The following is a 16281-nucleotide window of genomic DNA, read 5'->3' on the forward strand; positions in this document are numbered from 1 at the left end:
GTGAGTTCGGGATAATTGGGAAAATTTTAGATTAAAAAGTAGTTTTTTTTTTTTCTCCGTTGTCTCCGGCCCTACCATGGCGGTAGAGCAGGATGCTTCCGACTCCGATCGGGAGAATGATCACTCGAAAGAAGTGAAAAGAAAGCCAGGGCGTCCCAAGGCTGCACCAGCGGCAAAAAAAATTGCCTTGGACGAAAGGCCTTCGACATCGAAGGCCACTTGTAGTAGTGTCACTTTGGCAAAGAGTGCCCAGGTGACAAAAAGTGCCCCGCTGACAAAGGGTGCCCCGCTGGTAGCAACTAACGAGCCGCTATCAGAACACCGAGCGCGTGCTTACCCGCCGTCGTGGGAGGGTAAGCCAATAGTGTATTTTATGCCGCGAGTTAAACAACTCGATGTAAGGACGATCGCGGCATCGTTGTTCAAAAAATACCCGGGCGTTGCCGATGTTTTTCGGATGCGCCCAAACAAGATTAGGGTTACCGCAAAGGACCGGGCTCAAGCCAACGTCATTGCGGCTGACCCAGAATATACGGAGCACTACCGTGTTTATATTCCCGGTAGTCTGGTTGAGGTTTCCGGCGTAATCGAGGATTTCGATTATCCTGAGGAGGAAGTGGTGCAAATGGGCTTTGGGGTTTTTCAAACCCCAAACTCACCCAAGATAAAAGTGCTTGAAGCAAAAAAGCTCTTCAAGCTTGATGCTTCAAGCAAACAAGAAAAAAAATATGTCCCGACTTCCTCAATCCGGGTTACGTTTGAGGGTACGGTACTCCCGCAGGCCCTCATTCTAGAAGGCCTCAGGATACCCATTGACCGGCCGTACGTACCAAGGGTGGCCACCTGTTCAAAGTGCAGTCGGATTGGGCATGCCGATGCGTTTTGCACTCGCAAAACTTCCTGTGGAAAATGCAGAGGGGCACATGCCACCGAGGAGTGCAAAGCCCCTTCCCAGAAATGCTCGCATTGTCGGGACGAGTGGCACGAGGTAGCTTTGTGCCCCGTGTACCGAAAACTCCAAAAGGAGCAGACGAAAACAATATCCGAAAGGGCACGCGGATCGTACAGCGATGCTCTAAAGGGAGCAAACGCATCAAACCCTTTTGCTGTTTTGGGTACAGATGCAAATGGCAAGTCCAGCCCGACTGCACTCGAACAGGTGCCATTGAGACCGGTGAAGAGAGTACCTTATAAAAAGGTACAAAGGAAAGTCCTAAGGACAAAAACTAAATCCTTGGCACAACAGCGTCTCGCCAAAGCTAAAGCTTCCACCCCAGTCCAAAAACGAGATGCTGAACATCCCATTCCCGCTCCCCAAATTGCCAGGAAGGAGCCCAAGAAAAAGCGATCTCCCCGGACCGAAGCCCCTCTGGAAAGCTTGGCTTTTCCAATCGGGGGTTGTCCGAAAACCCCTACCCCGTCCCTTTCCGAGATCCTAGAGTCCCTCCTCATGACCCTCAACCTCCCGCAGCACCTGCACATGATCGCTACTTGGGCCCTTCCTTTCCTGAAGGGGATGATCAAACAGTGGCTGGCCCAATGGCCATGCTTGAGCATGATGGTCCGATTGGACGATTAATTCCTCCGATTCCCACCATCATACAATGGAACTGTAGGAGTTTGCTTGGTAAGCTAGACTCCTTTAAAGCATTAGTGGGCGAGCACAACTGTGATGTGTTCGCCCTCTGTGAAACTTGGCTATCGGAAGACATTAATCTTACCTTCCCGGGATATAATATAATCCGTGAAGATCGCATTACAAGGGGTGGGGGAGTACTAATTGGTGTTCGAAAGAGTCACGCTTTCAACAGAATACCTACCCCTAGGCAAGAAATTATCGAAAATGTCGCAGTCAAGGCAAAAATTGGCGATCTTCACGTGACAATTGCATCCATTTATATCCCCCCGATAGCCAACAATGAAAAAGAAAAAATTGAAAAGATCAAAGAGGATCTTGGAAATTTAGCAGCGGTCTTGCCTGGACCACTTTTGATCCTGGGAGATTTCAACTCCCATGGAATCGACTGGGGCTGCGATAAGGATGACATTCGCGCTCCAATTATCCGAGACATCTGCGACAGATTTGGGTTTTCAATCCTCAACTCAGGAGAGGCAACTAGGATGCACACACCGAAGAGTAGGGCGAGTGCACTGGACCTGTCTCTATGTCCATCAGCGATGGCCCTGGATTTTAGCTGGAAGGTGATCCAGGACCCTATCGGCAGTGATCACTTGCCGATAGAAATTTCCTACATCAAGGGAGGATGTCCAGGAGGTGGAATCCCCGTTAAATGTGACTTAACGAGGAACATCGACTGGACAAGATACGGTGAATTAGTAGCCGCTTCGCTTTCTCTTGACTTGGAAGATTTGTCTCCAGTTCAGGAGTACGAAAAACTTGTTTCAATTATAAACAAGTGCGCTCTTGAGGCCCAAACAAGGCATTCCCACCAAGCAAGGACATTCAAAAAACCTCCCACTCCTTGGTGGGACAAGGTTTGCCAAGCGGCTTTTAATAAGAAGCGGGAGGCGTTTAAAGCATTCCGGGACACGGGCTCAAGGTCTTTATATGAAAAATATAAAGGACTGGAGAGATCGTGTAAAAACCTGTTGAAGGCGAAGAAAAAGGGTTATTGGCGTAGATACGTCAATAACCTAGACCCTTCCGCATCACTTAATTCGCTTTGGAGGATGGCTAGAAGGATGCGAAACAGCAACAACATCAACGAGAGCGAAAGCTTTTCTGGCGAGTGGCTAAATGAATTTGCCCACAAGCTTTGCCCTGATTTCGTTCCTGCGCAGAACTTTCATCAAAATGCGCCTGGCAGTGACCCTATCATGGACTCACCGTTCACTATGGTTGAGCTATCGCTTGCTCTCCTTTCAAGCAAAAATTCTTCCCCAGGCCTGGATCAGATCAACAGCAAACTGCTGCAAAATCTTCCCGACATGGGCAAGAAACGTCTGTTAAGAATCTTCAACGATATGTTGGAGTTCAACAGCGTCCCGCAAGAATGGAGGGAAGTGAAAGTTGTCACTATTTTGAAGCCTGGCAAACCGCCATCAAGACACGATTCATATCGGCCGATATCATTACTTTCGTGTCTGAGAAAACTCCTTGAAAGGATGATTCTTTTACGGTTAGAAGAATGGTTGGAAACCAACAACCTTCTCTCAAGTACTCAGTTTGGTTTTCGTAAAGCCAGAGGTACTAATGACTGTTTAGCGCTTTTGGTGACTGAAATAGAGCTTGCCCGTGCACGCAAGCAGAACATGGGGTCTATCTTCCTTGACATACAGGGGGCATTTGACTCAGTTTCTCCATACAAACTGAGTCAAAAGTTAGAAAATGCGGGCCTGGGACCAAAGTTGAATAACTTATTATTCAACCTTTTGTCGGAAAAAGCTATGAATTTCAACAATGGTCACGTGCAGTTAAAACGGACCAGTTTCCATGGACTAGCACAAGGGTCCTGCTTGAGCCCACTGTTATATAACTTTTATGTTAGTGAGATAGACTCTTGTCTAGCGCCAAATTGCAGTCTTAGACAATTGGCAGACGACGGCGTTATATCTGTTGCAAGCAGAGACGCCGACGAAATACAACTGGCTTTACAAACCACTCTGGACAATCTTTCCGAGTGGTCTGAAAACCTTGGTATCAAGTTCTCTGCAACGAAAACTGAGATGGTAGTCTTTTCTCCTTTTAGCGATACGGGAAAAAACAGGGAGAAAAGGCTATATGACCCGAAAATTGACGTCTTTCTGTATGGTGAAAAGATATCAATTACCGACAATTTTCGATACCTTGGTGTATGGTTCAATTCTAGGCTAAACTGGAGTACTCACTTCACCCGTCTGGTGCAAAAATGCAGTAAAAGAATCAACTTTCTAAGGACAGTCACAGGATTCTGGTGGGGCGCACATCCATCAGACGTCCTGAGACTGTATAAGACAACGGTGCTATCCGTATTGGAATATGGAAGCATATGCTTCCATTGGGCATCCAATACGTTGATACTCAAGCTTGAAAGGCTACAGTACCGCTGTCTTAGACTCGCACTAGGGAGCATGAAATCCACACACAACATGTCCCTAGAAGTGATGACCGGAGTGATGCCGCTCAAACTACGTTTTGAAATGCTGTCGCTTCGCCTTCTAGTCCGTTGTTCAGTATCAAATCCCTTGATAATAGAAAATTTTGAAGCGCTTCTAGAGACAGGTTCTAAGAGCAAAATCCTCAAGATCTACGAAGATTTTGTTGCCCTACAAGTGCATGCTAGCGCTCCACAGGCATTAAATCGTGCTGCCCTTCCTGAGAACTACAGTTCCATTTTAGTAACAGATTCCTCATTGCACGAGGAAATTAAGACCATACCGAATGATCTTCGCCCGAGGGTAGTTCCGGGTATTTTCATGGATAAGTATGGTCATTTAGACCAAATAAGCCAGTACTACACTGATGGATCATCCTCTGAGGAGGGCACTGGCTTCGGTGTTTTTAGCGAGTTCACCGAAGCTTTTTTCAAATTGAGGCAGCCATGTAGTGTTTACACCGCAGAGCTAGCCGCAATATTTTACGCACTATCGATGATAGCAGCGAGACCTTCGGATCAGTACTTCATCTTCACTGATAGCCTTAGTGCTATTGAAGCTCTGAGATCTCCGAAGGCTGTTAAGAGTCAGGATTTCCTCACCATAAAAATCATTGAACTGCTTGGCTCAATGTTCGATAAGGCGTATAGGATCTCGCTAATTTGGGTCCCTTCTCATTGTGGAATTCCCGGCAATGAAAAGGCAGACTCACTGGCCAAAACAGGCGTCCAAGAAGGCGCTTTTTACGACCGACCTATCTTGGCCCAGGAGTTCCTTCGTTTCCCACAGCAACTTTTCCTGTCTCGCTGGCAGAGCATGTGGGAGGCGGATGAACTCGGGCGTTTTCTCTTCTCGATCTCTCCGCAAGTGTCCCTGCGGCCTTGGTTCGATGGGCTCTCTGTGGACCGGGCGTTCATACGGATGATGTCTCGACTGATGTCGAATCATTTTGCGTTGAATGCTCATCTACAGCGTATAACTCTGGCTCAGACAAAAGTATGTGGCTGCGGTAACGGATTCCACGATGTGGATCACCTTCTGTGGTCCTGCGTGGAATTTGGAACCGCAAGACCCTCCTTGTTGAGCGCAGTCGAGCATATCGGCAGACGACCGGGTACAGAAATCAGAGAAGTGTTGGCTACCAGGGACCTCCTCTACATGAGGATCATTTACCGATTCGCCAGAGACAACGGTCTTGTCCTATGATTCCACATCCCAAGTATCCTTCCAATCCTTGTTCGTATTCCCCAATTCCTTTTTTGTTAAATGTTGTGTTGTCTATGTTTTAAGTGTATTTTTTGTAGTGCCACGGGTGATCCGATGACTGGGCAATAGCACTCGAGGGTGGTTCCAACACTGCCGTAAAAGGGAGGCAGGCGTTGTTCAAAGTGCAGTGTTCTCCACTCCAGTCCAGTTTTGGCACATTGAGTTTGACAATGTTGGCGTCGGGTTCGGGGTGTTCGGCGGGTTCAGTCTCGGGAGTAGTGAAGTCGCTTTCGCTGCTGCGGGATAGAGCTTGTCGATCATCCTTTGATTGGACGTTGACTAGATTGAGCTTGGAATGTCATTGCTGGAATGCACTGGAGAACACTGTACGAAGACAAATAAATGTGCTGTCTAAACAATATTTGTTTGTTTGTTGCAGTCCAGACCAATCCACAAAGGACAACAATAGAACGGCCACATCACCACTATAGCCGGAATTCGGATGTAACCAACCACCATCATCACAATAGACACAGCAATAGCCCCGGACCATCAAAACTCACAACAACCACCACTACATCATCATCATCATCATCATCATCATCATCAGCATCATCAACACCATCACCACAACCATCCACAACCGAGTATGCCCGGGATAAGGCAAATAATAGGGAGGAAATGCCTTATCAATATGATTGTAATTTTTTTTTTTTCAACACAAGCGGTGTTGACAATACGGCATTGGACCGTCATAATCAATTGTAAATAAAATAAATAAATAAGTAGTTTTTTTTACTGAATGCATATTTCAATTAAAAGATTATTTTGAACAATCAAATATTTACATATTGTCGTTTTCTTTCTTGTCATGTAACGTAATACAGGAAAGAAAATCATATTATAGTCTAGAAAATGTTTTTTACCCTAAATCGCTATACAAATCTTGCAAAGGGCAAAGCGTAGTTTTTGCCCCTACTTGGATGTAACATTTTTCTCCATACAAATTGTATGGGAAAGGACGACGCCGTAAACAAGAGTAGACTTTACCCCTACTTGGATGTACAGTTTCTCAGTACAGTACAGTTCAAGATGTACATCAATATTACAAGTCTTTGACGATAATTATGTAGTGATCATTGCGTTGGTTTTATGATTGCAAAAAGTTAAATAATTTACGGTTGCTAATATTGCTGTGATAAAATGATTCAATAGCGTCGAAAGCCACAAACGGTTACGGGTGATCAAGATGCAGCGGCCCCATCTGTGGAGCCGCCTGCCGAAATAGTGGTACGGTTGCGCCGCAACGGCCTGACGCGCCAACGTCAAGTTGCCGGTATTACCACTCAGCAACGGACACCAACGGTCACGGGTGGTCTCGATGCAGCGATAGGCTCGAGGCTCCCTTATCGGCGAAGCTCCTCTGTCCGGTGAGGCTTCCTGGCGGCCACCACTTCCGCCTATAGGTTAATCCAATCACACTGCATCACACTATGCTGACTCGATTTTTCGAGTTGATGGCCAACGATTCATCGTGGTCGGCTGCATGGTTTACTGTCATATCTTGCACATGGAACAGTGCCTTCGGTTAATGTTGTGCTATCGAATGGGTCCAACGACATTTATGGATCTACAGACAGTAGAAGGTACCATTTGTGCTTCCTTTCAACAGGCAGCCGCTGCCGCCGGACTTCAGCAAGACATTGTCGATTGAGATCGTACACTTGATGAAGCTGTTTCATTTCGGATGCCCTCGCAGATGCGTCAACTGTTCGCTTTCATTCCTTCTGAAGGAATGCCTCAGAATCCTCACCGCCTTTAGGACGCGCACGTGGGCGATCTTTGCATAGATTTTCATCGGAACCATCGATATCGGTATACTACAGAGAATTCAGATCAGAATCAACTGTGGAACATTGTTGAGCATCTTAGATCTTTTTGTACCATCGATCAGTATCTTCGCGGAACGACTCCAACAAAAACGCTTGCCAATTTCCCCGAAATGCCTCAGATTTTAAATTATTAGCCGGCCAAATTTGAAGCTGTTTTTCCTTTTTTGCATCCAGAAAATCGTACACTCTTGTATTAAGATATACCCCGGAGTTTTGTTGCGTAGCCGGAGTTATGTTGCGTAGCTCTGTAACAGAGCCAATTGAATTATCGTGAACATAATGGCTAGCCATGAAAATGATAATATTCTATTACAACAACCGGTACAAGAGAGAAATCGAATTCATGTTTATCTGTAGATTTATGGGAATAAAGGCTTATCATAAATAAAATTTAATTAAGGAAAATTGGGCTTTACACAATAGGATCGGCGCTCAGATCCCGCCCGGACTGATACCCCGTGGTGAGGACTGATTATCTCACTAGGCCGAAGTGACCCAGTAAGTCGTTAAGCCAAGAATAGGAGAAAGAAGCAAATAAACGAACTAAAAATGTAATAGACTACTCTAATATCAACTCAATATCTCAATTATGATAACTCCCTCAAACATCGTAAGATGCCGAACGAATGACCCTTTCAACTACTAATGATTGCTCCATTTTTCTGCCTCCTATATTTGTGAAACCTGCTAAATATATTCATTTGTTAATGAGCAGCATCAAGGTGATAAGACAACAATAACGTCGGTCTTCACACGGCAAGACAGGGGTTCAAATCCCATCCGGGATCTTTCTCCCGTAGTGAGGACTGACTATCTAACAAGTTGCAAGTCTAGTAAGCCATTCGATGGCCAGCGTAACCTAGAAGGTCGTTAAGCCAAGAAGAAGAAGAATTCCTATCCAGACGAGACCGTACACAGGATTGAATGTTCAGCTTCGCAATCATTTAATTTGAGAAACTAGAAATAACAGACCGAAGAACTCTTCAAGGTGTAGCGCCAGAGAACAGAACAGACTAAACAGAAAATTAAACACTAACATTTGGTGGATGTTGTATTTAATTTAAAAGTTATAGTGGTGCCATTACCAGAATAAAAAATTCTGATGCCTTTTGACGACTTAGACGAGGTAGTCGTTTTAAATCAATAGTTGTATTTATTTACTTTGTTTACCTCATTTAAAATTGTTTTCCTATATCTTATTTGTTATTTGTCACATAAACCAGCTATAAATTCCAAAGCATGAAATCCATATGAACCTGCAAATGTTGCATGCGTCGGCATGATAATCGAAACCCCAAAGGTCCAAATCCTTTATTGCTAAACATGCTTAGTGTTTTGACCTTTTCAACTTCAAGCCAATAATTTCCTTCCCTTCACCATCGGTGCAGCGTGTTGTGTCCCTTTCCTTAAAGATAGCTTTCTCACTGACAAACCTTGCACTTTTAGCAACCCTTTAAGACTCTCTAGCCCCCCAAGCACAGCATTAAAAATCACCGGATCGGTCGTAAAACGGCACACACACAGCAATCCCAGCCGCGCGTCAATAAATTCGCCATTCACCGACCCAGCTGGCCAGCGAACGGTTTGGTACCGGCTGCGTTTAATGGTGCTTCATTAGCTTTCCTCACAGGCTGCCCTATTTATAGTCCTTACACGTGACCCAGCCCGATAGGGGATGTACCATCCAGAACGACGGATTGCTGACATCAAATTTTGCGTCTGCAAGAAAGCTGCTTCACAACCCGCCGAAGGGCGCCAATCCTCTTCCTGCTTTAAACAGTGACAGACAAACTTGCGAAAGGAAATCATTCAAAATAATTCACCATCTGCTCAGGAAACTTAGCCACGTTCATCTCCGGGTTTCGCGAAGCCCATCCACGAACCACGGCCGAAGCTCCAACCAGTCGGTTAGAGCTATAAAATGCTTCCTTTTGCCCGCTATTCGGAACGTTTGTATGTGTCCCACACAACTCTCTACGTATTGGGAATAGAAGGATGTTTTCCTTTTTTTAAAAACGTTTCGTAATCATTTTACCAAACAACTAGCGTCATCCAAACGTACAGCACACATAAACTTGCGGAACGAAAAATCAACACCATCCGGGTGATCGTAAAACCCGGCAGACGGATAGAATAATCGAATTTTATTTTTCCGCAGTTTAAATAACGGCAAAGAAAGTTTGCTTTCCATTTTCAATTGGCTTCCGGCCCGTGGGTAGGAAGGATGAAGGAGCACAATATTGTTGCAGAAGTGAGGCGAGTATGCTTAGGGAAGATCACTTTTCTAAAAAGGGACACTCTGGTCTTTGATTGGATGTTGTGAGTATTGATATGTATTGGATATTTATGCCATAAACTTGCATCAAGCGGTACGGGCGAAACGGTATTACTTTTCATTTTGTAGATAAGAGTTCAAGCGATTGTTTGAAAAAGGAAACAAAATTCCAAACAATTCCCTTAGTATGTTTTATGATTTTAATAGCACTGTTTTAAATTCATTAGACCAATATTACCCAGAGCGAAGGGCTCGAGACCTATAAATATAACCCAAAGCTCTTTTTCTTCATGAGAAGTGACCGTGACAAAGGTCAGCCTGGAGGCTAAATAGAAGACACATTCATTATCCTACCCATGCTCCGGTGCAAAGCTGTAGACCAACCAGTGATACCACACTGACCGTAGACAATTTTGCTTTTTTTCCCCCCTGATTCCAATTTACAGTGTGCTTTCTAGGAAAAAGATCTCATTAGACTAGTGGCAACAGGAAACTTATCAACTCTAACCCTCAGAAATGAAGCCCACCCGTTACGAGGTTTTGGAGATTCGGCTCGTTTCGTGTTGGTGGGCTCCCTATAGGTAGATCATAATTACGACAATAATTTATTTTAATTAATATCACTTTACACAACGGCCCGAACGACCGAGGCGCACAAAACCAACCGTGAAACTGTCATTTGCGTTGGGTGGACCTTTCTTTTTCGGGAGCCAAGAATGAAAAAAAAACACCCCAAAAATGAGCAACGGCACCTGTCTTTGTCCTTAGTGGGTGGATTTCGTTTTTCCATTGTCAAGTTGTCCGAACAAAAGAAATTAAAGTTGCAATTATATCTAAACGATATCCCTTTGGAAATGCTTGAAGGAACGCTCAGCAGTAGCAAAAAAATGGCGGAAACTTCATTGCAAGCTTGAGTAATGGTACCGGTCACCGCTATCATTTATCATGCTGTGCTTTTATTGTTGAATTTTAGAGTTTTTCAAAACATAGTTGTAAGATTGCAACTTACCTATTAGTTTTGTGCAGCGTGTACCGTTTTTGTGGAAGCAGCTTTAAAATCCGTTTATTGATGCTGGAAATAAAAACAATGACAAAATTGTTGTTAATTGATTCGAATACCAATGCCTTACTTACGCATAAAGTAAGGTCTCAAAATGATGTTATTTGATTTATTCAATGTTTCATTGCTGACCTGACGGCTTCAATCTCTTCTGAATTTTTAATCGAAATTTTGTCATGTGACATTTTGAGTTATTTCAACGCTAAGTAGATCGTTGCTATAATATGCTATAAAAATCTTTGTAATGAGGATTGGTCAAAATTTTTGCCATCTTTTCAGCAAGTGGATTATCCATGCTCACCAATTCACGAGACTAAATAAATTTGATCAACTGTAAATGAGTGTTTTCAGATTTATTAAGTAGTGCATTCGGCAAAACTATCGCACTCGAACTTTTCTTTCTTGGAGGAGGAAGTTATTCTATCCATTATGTTACGATCACAGCTCATCAGCACTTTCAGCGAGCAGTCATTAGTATTGCTCAGCACAGATCAGCTTTCGCAATCAGCCATCCTAATCAAAACCAACGCTGGGAGTTCATATCGTTATCAGCATAATCATGCTCAGCCACAATTCTCGGACCGCTGCTTCTATTCTTCCGTCCCGCACCATTTCACAGCAGCGAATCCAATCAGTGCAACGAAAGGGAAGAAGCACTAAACGAGCCAGCCAAAGGTGAAAATGCAAATTAAATCCGAAACCTGAACATTCGCTAACGATGGTGCGGCGATCGAATCTTCCTCACTTGCCAGACTGGAAGCCGGTGTTAGAATCCATTCTGCGTACTGTTTGGTTGCGATGGGTTGGAGCCTGTATGGTGTGTGTGTGTGTGTAGCTCTGATACGCAGTGAAACGAATGTACACACCGCTAAAGAAATCCTGACGTAATCAGCACAATTCCCATCCCTCCGCCGAACGACGTAGTCTACGCGTCTCGCGGAGGTTTCGCTAGGGAATTTGAATTACATCGTCCTGCAGCATCACGCTCAGATCTTGGAAAATGCAACAGTAGCTAGCGTAGCGATAGGGTTGGTAATGCTGCCCTTACCATTAGCATGGTAATTGAGTGGTAAGACTTTGGAAGTAACTATGAAGTGCTAGCAGCATTTGCAGTGCTTCTGTTTTCTTATAAGATGAAGATCACGTGATAAAGTTATTACAAACAAAGAATGACTCTAGGCGACGGGTGATGCAATGGAGATGTTTAAAGTGGAACGATTTTTCACCCCTTAGAAGACTTAAATGAGATGTGGGTTAAAGCGCAGCGCAATAGGAAAATAAAGCAGAACCAGCAATAAATTGGCCCAGCAGTCACAGTTCAAAAAAAGTGTTGTAAGATGCGAGTCTTTGATTTCGCCTTACAATATAGTGTGCTAACAATTCTGTGAATTCTGTTCTGAAAAAATAGAGTGACCTATCTCTCAAAATTCTAAGGACCAAAAACTTGAACAAAATTAAGTGTACTATAAAATTAGTTAGCGTCTGCTATAATTACTTACACAAAACTAGTGCAAATACTATAAAGATTTAGAATAAACCGTGTTTTTACGAATAGCAACCCTATACTGACTAACACATCTATAAGGGCTCCAAAACCTCTTCGCCCACAAGAAAACGGCTAAAGTAAATTTTGCACACATTTTTAATTAGTTTATAATTGAATTCTGAAACTGCTTCTTTTACTGCCGCGTCTCACAAACACGACTGGCCAATTTACAACTCCTGAAAAACAGTGGAAAACTTTCCTACATTACAACCACCGGCAAAGCTGCATTTTCCTTCCATGTTCACTCCAAAACACACTCGCGTACGTTGCTCAGCGTAAGAACGGGCTTACACAGTGAAAGGATTGATAGCTTCAATCTTTCCGTACCGCTGGGAATGGCTGACATGAGAAGATCGATCCGGTTTCTGTGCTGTCTGTCTGTCTTGACGTTTTACAGCTTGGTGCACCCCCGTATGTATGCACCGCTCCCTAGGAGGTCTCTAGGAGGATGACGATGCAATCACTTCACGGAATGGTGAAACAAGAAGCACAATTTAATTTATTTCTCAAAAGCTATGATTTGATCGAATCAGCTATGATTGAGTTGTTTGTTGTTTGGGTGAGCTTCGGATCGCAAAAATGTTGTAGAAAAATTTCTTTTAAGGACTTGCGTGAGAACAATAGCAAAGTAGATAAAATATCTTTTATCAAATATTTTGGTAATACTAATTAAAATTTGAATGAGTAAATACTTCTTGTTAAGATCACATCCCCTTTCAGCTGCTTTTAAGCTTTCTACATAATTTTGCATCCGTCTGTGGATGTACTTTTGAAATAAATTTCACGCAGCTGCATGACATCCTATGAAAAATGCATAACATTCCCACACCAGCCTCAGTTAATCCCATCGACATTCTACGCAAAATGGGATCCACTTAGTAAAAATGAAGAAAAAAAACCCATGCAAAAACCATGCAAAGAAAACCCATCTTACTCATTTCCAGTTTAGCCGACCCGTTTTAAAACTTTCCGGTGAAAAGTGGTATTCATTTTCTGGATTTCCCGCCCGAAACCATCCCGAGCCACTCGCGAGAATCAAGGGCTGATTGTTTGATGCAGAAAAGTCGAAAACGATCATTGCCTGCTGGAGCACTCACGTTGAAGGCTGAAGAAACGGATGCAAACCGCCAACCATTTGGCGCAGAGGGAAAAAAGCGGGTGAAAAACTGTCGACACGTTCACTCGCAGTGCTTGGTGGAAAATGAGCATCAATCATACTTTTTCACACCTCATTTCAGGTGGCTTTCATTGTAGATGACTGCCAAGGACGCGCTCTGCCAGCGCGAAACCAAATCAACCAAACCCATTTTCCTGAGAAATATGGCATCTTTTGAAGCGACGCTAGGCACGAATGGAGTGGCATAGTACGGAGCAGGAGAAAGAAAATTTAGAAAGAAGGAAAAATATAAAATGGGTCGGAAAAAATCGGTATTCATATTTTTCATCGCACTGTCAGTGACAGAAAGGATGCATTTAAATTATTCACATCGTTTTGGTGCTTCGTTTTTCCTCTGCTTTGGAAGCTGTTTTGCGAGTACGGTTTTGCAAGAATGGACATAGTTCAAGAGTATTTCGTTGATTTGTTATTGTATTATTGATTGCTTGCTAGCCATACGGTCAGGTCGCTCTGTCGGAGTTTTAAAAAAAAGTTTACTTGATGTACTTGAGGTGGAAGCACAAGCTAGATACGACAGAAGAAAAGGTCATGGTTGTCAAATGGACGTAAAAAAGGCAAGAAAATGGTTGAAGATTTAATGGAGGGATTTGATAAAATGGTTCTAACAAGTGATGGGCGCTACGGAGCTCAAACAGGGCTTCAGAGCCTGCTCCAACGCAACGGTTCCTATTTCAACCCGTAGCCGGTTCCGCTCTGAACCCATGGTTTCACACCTACAGCTCCGCACCCAAGGTTCCGAACTGACGATTCCGAACCTACGGCTTCAACTAAAATAAAGCTTTCTTTGGTTATCGGAACAGTTAACGACACAGAGCGGGAAGTGTTTGGTTGACAAGATCATGGCTTCGAAGCCGTCGGTTCCGACATCGGAGCTGTTTTTCCCATCACTTCAACAAAGTTCGATCAAAAACAAAATAAAGAAAAGCTTGCATAAAGAGTCACAATTTTAACGAAAACGGTCTGATAAATTCTTACAAATTACATAAATATTTAAGCAATATTTTTAACTTGCCAATTTTACACAAACGAATATTGTTAAATTTCAGTTATGTTTCAGATGTTTTGGTAAAAAAATTAAGCGTTTTTTAACTAACTTTTAACTACAAAATGCACCGCCTTACTGCGGCTCGAACAGGCGCTATTTAAAACCTAAATTTTATTTGATAAATATGTCCCAAAAAGGGCTTTTTCTTAAGCAAGTCAGCAAACGGGGAATAACATCGCTACGAGATGGATTATTTCCATCGAAAATAGCTTCCACATCCTTAGACACTTAATGGAAACTCTTAACAACGCCCCATTCAACGCCCAAGGTCACAGCAAATCGCAACCCGAAAAACGACGGTTGGATAAGCTGCGGAACAAACGAAAAACCACTTAATTTTGCTTTATTGTTAATTCGCTTAACATTCCGCAGAGCGTACTTTCATCTTCCCTGCCTATTCTGGTTCCCGAAAAAATCGTTACGAACTCACAAATGGACAGACAAGAGACCTACAGAGGCCGTCCAGAGAAGCATAAGCGTTCCCGACACCGTGTCCAACGAGGCTCGTAACGCATACACACACCCACTAACACACCGGACCACCGGAAGATGCAATGAAATGAGCATAAAATTACTGACGATTCAGCGAAACAATTTTCAACCGGATGGACTTTCCTTCTTGTCCCGAGAAGAGAAGAAACACTTCCGGTTGAACGTTGAGCACTGGACGTTTCGTTGCTGCTCGCTCCTTGCTCTTATTCATGCAATTCGTTCTCGTATTTTTGTATGACTGAATAAATCATAGCAAAACCAACATTGGCCAGTGTGCCGTAAAGCGTCTTGCTGTTTTTCTTCTTCTTTTCTTCGGTGGCACACGCTTTTCCTTCGCACTTTTTACTTACGGTCGTAGTGTGCAAAACTTTTCATCATCGCGATCACCATCGTCAAGTGGCCGTTGTACAGCGTTTTTGTCAAGTGGGCCTCCAGGATTGGTGAACCATTTCGAATGAATGATAGATAATAAGCGGAAAGTGTTCGCAAAATGGCTACCGCTTCGTGGGAAAAGCGTGAAATAAATGGTCATCCCCGGAAGTGACCACTTTTAGGGTGGGTCTCCGGCGGGCACGGGCATGATGTTGAAAAGAACCGTAATTGCTGAAGCCCGTTTTGAGTGGCGCAGAGTACTGCGCCGCTTGTAATCGAAGACACAATAGCTGGAAAGACCATCCTCGGGATGCTAAGAAGAGATCTTTTACGGTTGAAATGTCAATCAAAGCAGGGCACAAGGTCAATTTGTAATGCGTATTGCATAAAATTAGGCTGCAGATTTTATATCGGCCAATGCTGGACAAGTACTATAATTAGTGCAAATCTATAAGCTTTTAAGATCAGTAAATGATCTTCAAAAAGAGTAGCAATGCAAATGCATAAAAAAAAACATACTTTAAGTACTTCTTCAGCACCATTGACCATCAAAAATCTTATTAATACGACCACCGTCACTACACATTGAAGAAGAAAAAATAATGCGACAAAATTCAATTACGATTTCTATTCATTTCCATCCCCACAATGTTAAGGAGTACCCAGCCAAACACGCCCCCTCCCCCAACCCCACCCCCCCTCACCTCATTTTCCATCCAACGAGAAAAAGACTAATGAAAAATACATTTTATATTTCAATGAAGTGGAAAATTACCACCAACGATGATTATCCCGTTGCCGAGAGGTCAAGCAGATTCAAATGAAACGCACCGCCACCGGGTGATTGGTGCGGCAAACTTAATCAGTGCGCAGAAAATTGCCGCTGCGGGTGAAGAAAAAAGATGAAATAAAACCGAAAGAATGGCCAACAAAAGACGGCTCCAATCAAGAGTGTCCTTCCAGGCGCCGTTAAAACCGAAGAATACCGTGAAACGGGACACACCAGCAGCTCTCTCGTGGCACAAATGAACCATTTAATCACTGGAACGAGCTGTCCTTAACCACTTTTCCGCTTTTCTATCTTGGTCGGTTTATCCCCCGCTTCTTTTGTCCATTGGACA

The 16281-nt window shown here is 43.5% G+C and overlaps 2 protein-coding genes across 4 annotated transcripts in view; one reads left to right on the plus strand and one right to left on the minus strand.

Annotated features, from left to right (window-relative positions):
* Positions 1-10542, minus strand: part of LOC126567713 (fat-like cadherin-related tumor suppressor homolog) — a 126182-nt gene extending 115640 nt beyond the window's left edge. Inside the window, 1 exon segment of the mRNA XM_050223972.1 lies at positions 10478-10542. The gene's annotated coding sequence lies outside the window, so the exon portion shown is untranslated.
* LOC126568604 (elongin-C) overlaps positions 1-16281 on the plus strand; it is a 589072-nt gene that overhangs the window by 327460 nt on the left and 245331 nt on the right. The gene's annotated exons all lie outside the window — the stretch shown is intronic.

Source organism: Anopheles maculipalpis, chromosome 2RL (genome assembly GCF_943734695.1).
Source record: "Anopheles maculipalpis chromosome 2RL, idAnoMacuDA_375_x, whole genome shotgun sequence".
Classification (NCBI taxonomy): Eukaryota; Metazoa; Arthropoda; class Insecta; order Diptera; family Culicidae; genus Anopheles; species Anopheles maculipalpis.